Source organism: Lactuca saligna, chromosome 2 (assembly GCF_052625555.1).
Source record: "Lactuca saligna cultivar CGN05327 chromosome 2, ASM5262555v1, whole genome shotgun sequence".
Classification (NCBI taxonomy): Eukaryota; Viridiplantae; Streptophyta; class Magnoliopsida; order Asterales; family Asteraceae; genus Lactuca; species Lactuca saligna.
In genome coordinates this window covers 175,826,577-175,837,723 of record NC_136418.1, presented here as the reverse complement: position 1 = coordinate 175,837,723, position 11,147 = coordinate 175,826,577, and the positions used below count along the sequence as shown (strand labels likewise).

At 38.4% G+C, this 11,147-nt stretch overlaps 1 non-coding gene across 1 annotated transcript; it reads right to left on the bottom strand.

Moving 5' to 3' along the window:
* Nucleotides 1-9,683: 9,683 nt before the first annotated feature.
* LOC145033188 (small nucleolar RNA R71) lies at nucleotides 9,684-9,790 on the bottom strand. Its single transcript, XR_013677425.1, has one exon. It is a non-coding gene; the product is annotated as a small nucleolar RNA R71 (small nucleolar RNA).
* Nucleotides 9,791-11,147: the final 1,357 nt, after the last annotated feature.

Here is an 11,147-nt window from a genome sequence, read left to right as displayed (position 1 = left end):
AGGTTAAGCCAACCTCGGTAGGTATTTACAGTATTCTATCTAAAAACTCATCACATTCGAATTCTTAGGTTCTTGATACAGGGTGTGGTTTTCACATTTTTTCTGACTTGCAGGGACTAAAAAGAAGTGAAGATGTGGGTCATGGGAAGATGAACCTAATTATGGGCAATAGGAGATCGTTGTCTGTTACCAAGATTGGTGTTTATTCTTTAGTGCTTAGTAGTGGTTTATGTTTAGATTTAAATAATTGTTGCTACTCATCATAAATGACAAGAAATATTATTTCATTTCATGGTTTATGTAGACAAGGTTTTAGATATTCTTTTGACAATGAGAATGGTTCTATTCATGCTTATTATACTGGTGTATTTTATTTTGAAGTATTACCTTATGATGACGTGTATGAAACTATGATGGTTGTAGACAATTAAGGAAATAGTGTGTTGCAAATTGATTCGCCTAATGGTTTAGACAAGGAATGTTTGTGGCATTGTTATCTTGGATATGTTAACAAGAAACACATTGCCCAACTCCAAAAGGATGGAGTGTTGGAATCATTCGGCTTAAGGTCGGACGATACATGCGAGTCTTGTTTGCTTGGAAAGATGACTAAATCACCTTTCACGGGTTCATGTGAAAGAGGTGAGGGATTGTTGGATCTCATACGCATGGATGTGTATGGGTCCTTCAGATCCACCACAAGGGATGCAAATTAATTTTATGTGACTTTTACTGATGATTATAACATATATGGATATATCTACTTAATCAAGCATAAGTCAGAAACCTTTGAAAAGTTAAAAGAATTCAAACATGAAGTTTAGAATGAATTGGGTAGGAAGATCAAGATGCTCAGATCTGATAGAGGTGGTGAGTATCTTAGTATCGAGTTCCACGACTACCTCAAGGAATGTGGAATTGTTTCACAATTGACACCTACTAGGACACCACAACTTAATGGTATGATTGAGAGGCGTAATCGAACCTTATTGGACATGGTTCGTTCCATGATGAGTCGAGCTTCACTACCAATCTCATTCTGGGGGTATACCTTAGAGACTACCGCCCACATTGTTAATCGTGTTCCAACATAGAAGGTTGCTAAAACACCTCACGAGATGTGGACGAGGAAGGTTCCATCGTTGGCACATATCAAGGTTTGGGGTTGTGAAGCTTTTGTTAGATGAGAGACTCACGAAAAGCTTGAACCTCGAAGTGAGCGATGTATATTCATCGGCTATCCACAAACGTCCTTTGGATACTTGTTCTACAGACCTAGTGAGAACGTTGTCTTCATCGCACGAAGAGGAGTCTTTCTCAAGAGATAGATGATATGAAAAGAGGAAAGTGGGAGTGTAATTGATCTTGAAGAAATTCAAGATCCAAGCGATGAAGGAACCTCTAACACTAGCTCTCAACCCGAGGAAGAAATTCCTGTTGAACCTATTGACGATTCGTTACCTCTTAGACGTTCCACTCAAGTTAGAATAACACCGGAGTTTTATGGTTTCCATATTACTACAGATGATGATATGTTTATCAGTGATAGTATACTGGTAAATTTGGAAGAACCTTCTAACTAAAAGGAAGCCATGATGGGGCCTGAGTCTGCTAAATGGAAAGAGGCAATGGACAGCGAGATCCAGTCCGTGTATAACAATCAAGTTTGGAACTTGGTTGACAATGTACCAGGTTGTAAGACAGTTGGGTGCAAATGGATCTTCAAGAAGAAAATCGATGTGGATGGAATGGTGCACACCTTCAAGGCTCAAATGGTTGGGAAGGGCTTTACTCAAACATCAGGGGTTGACTATGATGAAACCTTCTCACTGGTGGCCAAGACTAAATCTATTAGTGTTATGTTAGCCATAGCTGCATTTCATGACTATGAAATTTGGCATATGGATGTCAAAACCATTTCCTTAATGGAAAGTTGGTTGAGGATGTTTACATGAGTCAGCTAACGAGTTTTATAGATGCTAAATACCCCAATAGAGTTTGTAAGCTGGAGAAATCAATCTATAGATTGAAATAATCTTCTCACAGATGGAATCTTTGCTTTGATGAGAAATCCAAAGAGTTTGGTTTCTATAGAAGTGAGGATGAATCTTGTGTATATGTGAAATCTAATGGGAGTATAGACACCTTCCCGGTATTATATGTTGATGACATACTACTTATAGGAAACAACATTCCAACCATGCAAGAAGTTAAGTTCCGGCTTGGAAAATGTTTCGCTATGAATGATCTGGGAGAGGTTGCTTATATTCTAGGAATAAGGATATTGAAAAATAGGAGTAGAAGACTAATTAGACTTGGTCAAAGTATGTATTTGGATAAGGTGCTAAAGTGTTTTAGCATGGAGAATTTAAAGAAAGGGAAGTTACTTATCCAAAGTAATACCAAGTTGAGTAAGACTCAAAGTTCGAGTACCGATGCAGAGTAGCACAAATGAGTCGAGTTCCATATGCTTCCATCTTTGGATCGATCGTGTATGCTATGATATGTACTCGCCCTAACGTGGCTTTTTCTTTGAGCATGGTTAGTAGATATCAAGGAAATCCGGGTAAAGCTCATTGGACATCGGTTAAAAACATACTTAAGTATCTGTGAAGAACTAAGGATTGGACCCTTGTGCTTGGTGACAGTGATCACTTAAGAGTTATTGGGTATAGTGACCCCAACTTTTAGACAAACAGAGACAACTTCCATTCTCATTCAGGCTGGGTGTTTACCCTTAATGGAGGAGCAGTAACTTGGAAAAGTTCCAAGCAGGAGACCATGGCTAATTCTACTTGTGAATCAGAGTATATTTCCGCGAGCGAAGCATCGAAGGAATCTATATGGTTGAAGAACTTCATTGGAAATCTTGGAGTAGTGCCAGCCATTAAGGCTATATGGTGTTGACTTATGTGTCGGGCTCGATCAGTACTGAATTGATGTGTTTGATTTAGTTCTTTGTCATTACAAATCAGATATCGGGAAACAACCTGTTGGAAAATGAGAATGATTTTGTTCCATGCGATTTGTTCACAGGATATCTTGCAAAACGGAGAATCATATGATCCCTTATTTGTAACACCGTAAAATTTCAAACAAAATTTTCATTTTAAAATCACATAATTCTCATTAACACATTTCATAAAAACCCCCAAGTATCAAATTATCAAAAACACACATATCCATAATTGTTTGAATAAAAATCCAGTATCTTCAAAAACATGACTCCGTCTCGTGTGTACAATCAAGTCGGCGCCTTCCCGCGATCCTGAGAAGTACCCGAACGCATATCACATAACACGGTAAGCACAAAGCTTAGTGAGTTCCCCAAAATACCACACATATCTCATTAGCCCGTCATGGCTATATCTCGAATAAGACCCTCCGGTCAATGTGTCTCAGTGGAACCCTCCGGTCCCGCAACTCGAGTGGACCCTCCAGTCCTAACTCAATAAAGCTCAGAATAATACACATCATAAATCTCAAATACATAATATAGGATATCACAATAGTCAATACAAACATACAAGACCCTCTGGTCGCATAAGGTTACCACTCATGGTAAGTATAGTGAGAAGACTCAACTCGGATGATGAACAGCTCCTATAAATGTTGCTGTTGTACACCAGCCTCTAACACTAAGCCAAAACCCATAATTAACCCAATTAGGATCTAATACCAAACCCTTGATCATTAGATCTAAAGATAGTCCACTACCCGACCCATAAATAACCCAAACTCATTGGGCCCACTAAGCCCCAATACTAAATGGGCTCTCCAAAGGCCCAACTCTTAAACTTAAGTCCAAATTGCAAGCCCAACACAAGAGCCCAAGACATATGTTTGTATATTCCTCTGATCAAAATCTCCACTATAACAAGCCCAAAATCCAAGCCCAACACTTAAGGCCCAATATGAATTTAGCCCCAAAAGGCCACAACGAGATTACGCGGGGCGTACCTTCCTTGGTACGCTCAGCGTACATGCGAATCTAGATTGGGGACACTAGATCAGTACACGAGGAGTACTAGGATTACGCTTGGCGTACGTTCACACTTGTTTTTCCCACTCCCTTGGTATTAACCCGTTAACACCATAGCTATACTCTCCGATCTGGACTCCCTAAAGGCCCATACTCAATTATGGTCAATGACTTGTTCCATCACTCATGACAAGTAATTAGAGTTGGAGGTGTTTTATTGAGTCTATTATTCGAAGAGTGAATGACACGGGGATATACCGCATGAGCGGTCAGTCAGGGAGACATACCACTACATATTCAAAGTTTTGAGAGATAGAGTGGGTTTTGTAATGGAAAACGGTTCGTTCTTCTTCGGTTTCGAGGGTTCTGATTAGTTTTGGTTGTCTTGGGGAGACTGTTTATGTTATGAATATTCGGTTGTGCTTCTTGGGCTAGTTGATTGGATCTAAGTAATGATAAGGAGGGATTTCAAGGGTGAAATCAAATTTAAGTGGGGGATAATTGTAACATCCTGTTTCAAATCGTCTGTGATTTAGGGTTCGTGGGATGCAACCCGGGCATGAGAAAGCCTTGAGGCTGCGATGAGTTACCAGAAGCGTAGGGATTTTCGCCATCTTTTTATGGATATGAGGATTCGTTGGAGAAGGACTTATAACGAAGAAGCTATGATAGTTTGAAGTCTTGGTAAGTTTATTCCTTATTGAGAAAAAGGTGGTAGCTGAGTACACAGGGCGTACGTGTGTGTACGCACATCGTACTAGGTGACCTCTGCGTCCAATTCACGCTCATGAGTACACTGAGCGTACACACACGTACGCCCTGTGTACTCATCTACCACCTTTTTCTCAATAAGGAATAAACTTGCCAAAACTTCAAACTATGATAGCTTCTTTGTTATAAGTCCTTTTCCAATGAATCCTAATATCCACAGAAAGATGGTGAGAAGCCGTATACTTCTGGTAACTCGTCGCAGCCTCAAGGATTTCTCATGCCTGGGTTTCAACCCACAAACCCTAAATCACAGACGATCTAAAACAGGATGTTACAATTCTCCCCCGCTTAAATTTGATTTTGCTCTTGAAATCACTCCTTATCATTACTCAGATCCAATCAACTAGCCCAAGAAGCGCAACCGAATATACGGAACATAAACGATCTCCCTAAGACAACCGAAACTAATTAGAAGCCTCTAACCCAAAGAAGAACGAACCCTTTGCCATTGGTGAACCCACTATGTCTCTCTAAAACTTGGAATCTGTAGTGGTATGTCTCCTCGACTGACTGCTCATGTGATATATCCCCATGTCATTCGCTCTTCAAAAACAGACTCGATAAAACACCTCCAACTTTGATTACTTGTTACGGGTGATGGAACAAGTCATTGACTATAATTAGCTGTTGAACACTTATTCCTGACACACTGGTCAACTCTGACCGAAACCCAAATAAACGGGGGTCATCTTGCACCAATGACCAACCTCCAATACTGCCATCAGAACCCATCTGAAGAGTGAACCTCAATACTATGTCCTTAACACTAAATGAATACATGCCTATCCACATGGGAACCAAAACTATACACTAGGTCCAACCTCCCGTCAGACAGAATCATTTCACTACCGACCCCAGGATGATTCAGCTCCAGCTCCGAAATTGATGACCATGCCTTACCGAACTATCCAGTGATATTCGGAGAGATAACTCCAACTGCCTCTTAATGCTTGACACCAAATATGAATACAAGATCGACTCTCGATCCAACAGTAGAATATCCAAGGCTACCCTAGCCTATTCGGTAATACGACTTCACAATAGTCTTATCCAACTGAGCTGACTCATCCAATCACACTAAACTCCACAATCACGAAGTTTGCTTTACCCCAAGCGATTACTACAACCGATTTGAAATCACACCCCACAGACGACCTCAGTCGCCTCCCACTTGTTACCTCATGCGTGTCGTGGTCCTCCTCAAACCAATGAACAGGTTCACCCAAGTCTAAAACATCAAATGGGAAACACATCCCTCTCAGAATGAAATCCACCCGACACAGAGTTGGAACCACTCATCCCAACCTAGTACTCAACTCATGACCCATGTTCCACGTATATACGCATGCATTAAACCTCGATCCTTCCGCTTTGTGTGACATCCCCATTTTCTCGGCCAGAAAAGACTGATTTGTTTATGCTTTATTTTGAAAATAAGAGTAACCTTTTAAAGAAAAGTTTTGTAGAATTTGTTCCTAGAAAAACATGATAAATACGTTATCAAGCATTTCCAAAGAAATGTACTTTATTCATTTTTAAAACACTGGGATGTCATCGTCAATTTAGAAACATAAGCATAAACAGAACTTACATTCATCATCACTAGTGATTTACATCTCCTTAATCTCTCGGTGTAATGTAACTTCATATCGACACCTGTGATACAAATAAACTGAGTGGGTCAGGTTGGGAAACTTGGTGAGTACATAGGGTTTTCAACCCACAATAATATAATTATTATGTTTAATCATCAAACAATTAACCCAATTACCCATGCAATATCTTCTTTATTCTTAAGGGTCTACCCTAAAAATCATTTATCGTACATTCGTTCAGTCCGAAGTCCATTGCTTCCAGGGTTTATACGACAGACACTAAGTCCATAGCTGCCAATGCTCGTTCTTAAAGCACTAATTCTATAGCTGTTAAAGTTCATTTATCGGGTACTAAATCCATAGCCACCAATGTTTATCTAATAGGTACTAAGTCCATAGCTACCAACGTTTATCTAACAGGTACTAAGTCCATAGCTGCCAACATCTATCTAATAGGCTCTAAGTCCATAACTGACCCGATGTTATTTATTAGGCACTAAGTATATAGCTGCCAATGTTCACTCATATCATCTTTCATCTCACATCATTCATCTACCCACGTTTTACCCAACATATTCGCAAATATAAAATTCATATGCAGTTTAAATTATTTAAAACATGTATAAAATCATTCATCCAGCATAGATAGCAAGTATACATGTTATATGCACACATAACACGTAATTTGTATAAAATACTTCATATCTATGTATAAGATGAAAGTAGCTATGCAATCACTTGTTAAAGTGATGATTCCAAACTCGGGCAGCGCTTCAATTCTATTTTCATTCAACGAAACCTAACATTGTTATTGCTAAGTTTTAGTCTAATATTTATTGCGACTAATTATTAGTCTAGATTCATCATTAACTCAAAGTCTACTTTAATGATCTTTCAAGTAAGGAACAACCAGGTAGGATCATATCGGAGGTAGAGTCTGTTTGGTAAATGAAGAATACTATTTGAAATCCCACTTAAAACACCTCACTAAATCACATCCTATACATCATCCCTGTAAGTAATTCAATCAGTATAACGACTTGGAATCACTGATAAACCTTGTTTATACGTTCATAATAAAGATAATGAACTTAAACATAAGTTATACTTAAAGTAGGGTAAGCATAAATCACTTACCGGGGATTTGTCTAGGAACTGGGCTTTGCAGGGGTAGAACTTCCGAGCTGAGTGCTCTTCTTCTCCGATCCTTCTGGCGCTCCGGGACTCGCCTCTAGCACTTAGAAGTTGCTAGGGATTGGGAATGAGAGATTGGGAGTGTTGAGGGAGAAAGATGGGTGAAAGTGTGAGTTTTTGGGGTGAGTTACGCCTCTATTTATAGGATGTCTGGAGATGTTCCGCATGATGGACATGCGTAGGCTCCAGGGCTTTGCCTGGTGCTAACATGTGGCGCTAAACGCAACTAAAACAGTCAATCCTAAAAAAAAATCATAACTTTCGCATAGAAGCTCCATTTTTAATGTTCTTGATATCTACGTGTAGGTATTGACAAGATCTACAACTCTCCTTTTACCTTCATTGGCTAAATCCTGTTCGATTTTAAATTTAACAGTATGAGAAGAATGAAGATTACATTGTTAAATGACCGTGTAAAATTCATAACTTCTACACACGGACTCCGTTTTCGTCTGTGTTTTTATCATTGAGCTCCTATTAATGAGATTTTCAATTCTCATTTAGGTTGTGTGGGTATAAAATCAATTGATCTAAAATTCAAATTTCGGATTGTGCACTGCTATATCAAATCTTAGAAAAATCATAACTTCCTCATACGAAGTCAGATTTGGGCGTTCTTTTTATGTATGTTCTCGGTTTAATGTATACTGAAACTTTCATTTATATCTATAAGGCTAAAAAGTATTTTATCAAAAATTTACTTTTTACGATTCCCGGTGTCGTGTCGGTTTTGCCGTAAAACGTCGACTGGTCATAACTTCTTTGTTATAACTCGGATTTCGGCGTTCTTTATATGTTCGGAACCATTATGAAATATACTATAACTTGATTAATATTATTTATTCTAAATAATATTATATTAACTCAAAACACAATGGTCTCCGAACATTGCTGAGACCCCAGTATAATTAACTACTATTACAAGTCTTGGATGATTCGAACTTAACACTAGGAAACTTGTTAGTTTAATCAATTGATCACTGTTTGAATTAAATTGTTTGCTAAAGGATTAGTAATAGTGAAAATGAACCTAATCACATTAGAAATCGGTAATTGATGATACATTAATCCATTGCACTTGCCACTGAATCAACAATAGAAATACGTGAATCGAATCTAAACAAAATTCTCTTTAATATACTTGAATCAAGTTGTCTTTTTTCACTTCAACTTGTTGTTTATTGTTTCTTAGTTAAGTGCTTAATTGATTGTCTAAATTTTTCTAGTCTTGCAAAACTAGAGAAAACCCCCTTCTTAATGATTGTTTTAATTAGTTAACATTAATGATAGTTTTAATTGTTTACTGTTCCCTGTGTTTGATACCTTACTTACCTGCACTAAACTATTATTCGGTTAGGTACACTTCCTTCGTGTGTTGATTTTTTTTTAAGTTAGTTAGGATTAAACTAGTATATTTCACATGTATTAATTTTTTGGTGCCGTTGCTTGGGAACGGTTCTAAATAATTAATTTTATTTGCTAATTATTATCGATCCTTTGTGTATAAAGTCACAAGTTTTTATGTTATATATATATATATATAAAATTCTATTTCGCGTTGAACACGTCGTGGTCATTTTTGAATACGTCGTGTTTCTCGTGTTTCTAGTTTTCATTTTTCTTCGTGTTACGTGTAATTTTTTGTTTTATTTCAGGTAGTTTATGACCCAAAGTTCCAAATCTCCAATAGGACTACTATTGGAAGATCCATAATCAACTTTTCACAAAATGAAAGACAAAGAAATCATGGAATCAAGAGGTTTCGAAAGCGTCAAGAGAAATCAAGACAAGAGGGCAGCTGAAAACAAACCCAAAACACCCGAATTTGAAGAGGGGAGTGAAACTAAGTTAAAAGGAGAGATGGCGGACATCGCAGACATATCCATGGAGGAATGCAAGAAGAGGATGCATGATGATACTGGACCAGGTCTTGTGCAACCAACCATTCCAGCAATAGCAAACTTTGACATTATGAATGTGCCTCCCGAGATTGTGCTACTAAGGATGCTACCTGTTACATTCAAGGGTGCTACGAAGGATTGGTTGAAAGCACTCCTTATGGGATCAATAACCACATGGCCAAAGATACATGAAGAGTTCATTCAAATATTCTCCACCCCCCCCCCCCCCCAAAGGTGTCAAGGTTAAAGAAAGCAATCACTAATTTTAAACAACAAGGAGGTGAGTCAGTTTATGAAGCATGGGAGAGATACAAATGTTTGCTGAGAAATTGTCCACGAAATGACCTCAATGTGCAACAGGAAGTATCCATTTTCTACGATGGGTTAAATATGAAAACCATGCAACTCTTTAACTCCCAAGGACTAGTCACAAAGAAAGCATCATATGTGATAAAGGAGTTGATTGAAGAATTCTCTAAACACTCAAGATAATACCATAATCCTCGAAATGATACGACTCGAGGGACGGTGAATGCAACTACGGATGATATGGCAACAGTGATGGAAAAATTGGAAAACATGGATCGTAGGATGACAAAGATTGACCAATCCATCCATAACATTCTTATGCGGTGTGATAATTGTAGCGATCCTCATTTAAATAAAGATTGTGACCTTGACGAGAACGGAAACTGAAAGGCGCAAGTGAGTTATTCAAGCGGGGGTAGATTTGATGAAGATTGGAGGAAACCTAAGAAGGAATGGCTACCCTATGATGAGTACATGAAGGAAAAGGAGGAAAAATACAAGCAAAAGGCGAGAGGGTTCTATCAAAAGGAAGAATCGGTAACCGGGAAGAAGACGGTTCTTGAAGTAATGTTCATTCGTTTTGCATCCGCATCGTAAAGAGGCATGATGAAATAGATGCAAAAATAAGAGATCAAAAGGCTATGATGAGAGATCAACAATCCCTTATGAGGAATCAGCAAGCTTCAATCCTCACCATAGAGAAACAACTCGGGAAACTTGCCAAGCAATTCAATGAATGGTCACCAGGCGGACTTCCAAGTAACACCGAGCAAAACCCGAGAGTAGCATATATAAATGTAGTAACAACGAGTGTGAAAATTTTAACTCCCTTAACACCAATACCGAATGAAAATCCTAAGGTTACATATGAAGTGAAAGAAGAGAACTGAGAATCACACTCTGCCAACCAAGAATGGCGTGTTTGCCAACTGAAGAGAATAAGAACCCTCCAATAAAGCCATATCAACCTCCATTGCCATTCCCGGGCCAAGATATACGAGACAAACAAAATAAAGAGTATAAGAAGTTTCTAGAGCATATGAAATCCCTCCAAATCAACATCCTATTCATTGAAGCGGTTGCACAAATGCCAAAATATGCAAAACTCTTAAAGGAACTCCTCATCAGTTGAAACAATATGGAGGAGGCATCTAAGGTGGTTCTTAACAAAAATTGCTCATCCGTGATGTTAAATTTGCCATGTCAATTTAGGAATTTGACTACTACTTATGCATTGGCTGATTCGGGAGCTAGTATAAACCTTATGCCCTACTCATTCTTCAAAAAGTTGAATCTTCTGGAACCGAGGCCCATCCGAATGGCGATTCATCTAGCAAACAAGATGATGACATTTCCAAGAGGAATATGTGAAGATCTTTTAGTGAAAGTTGACAA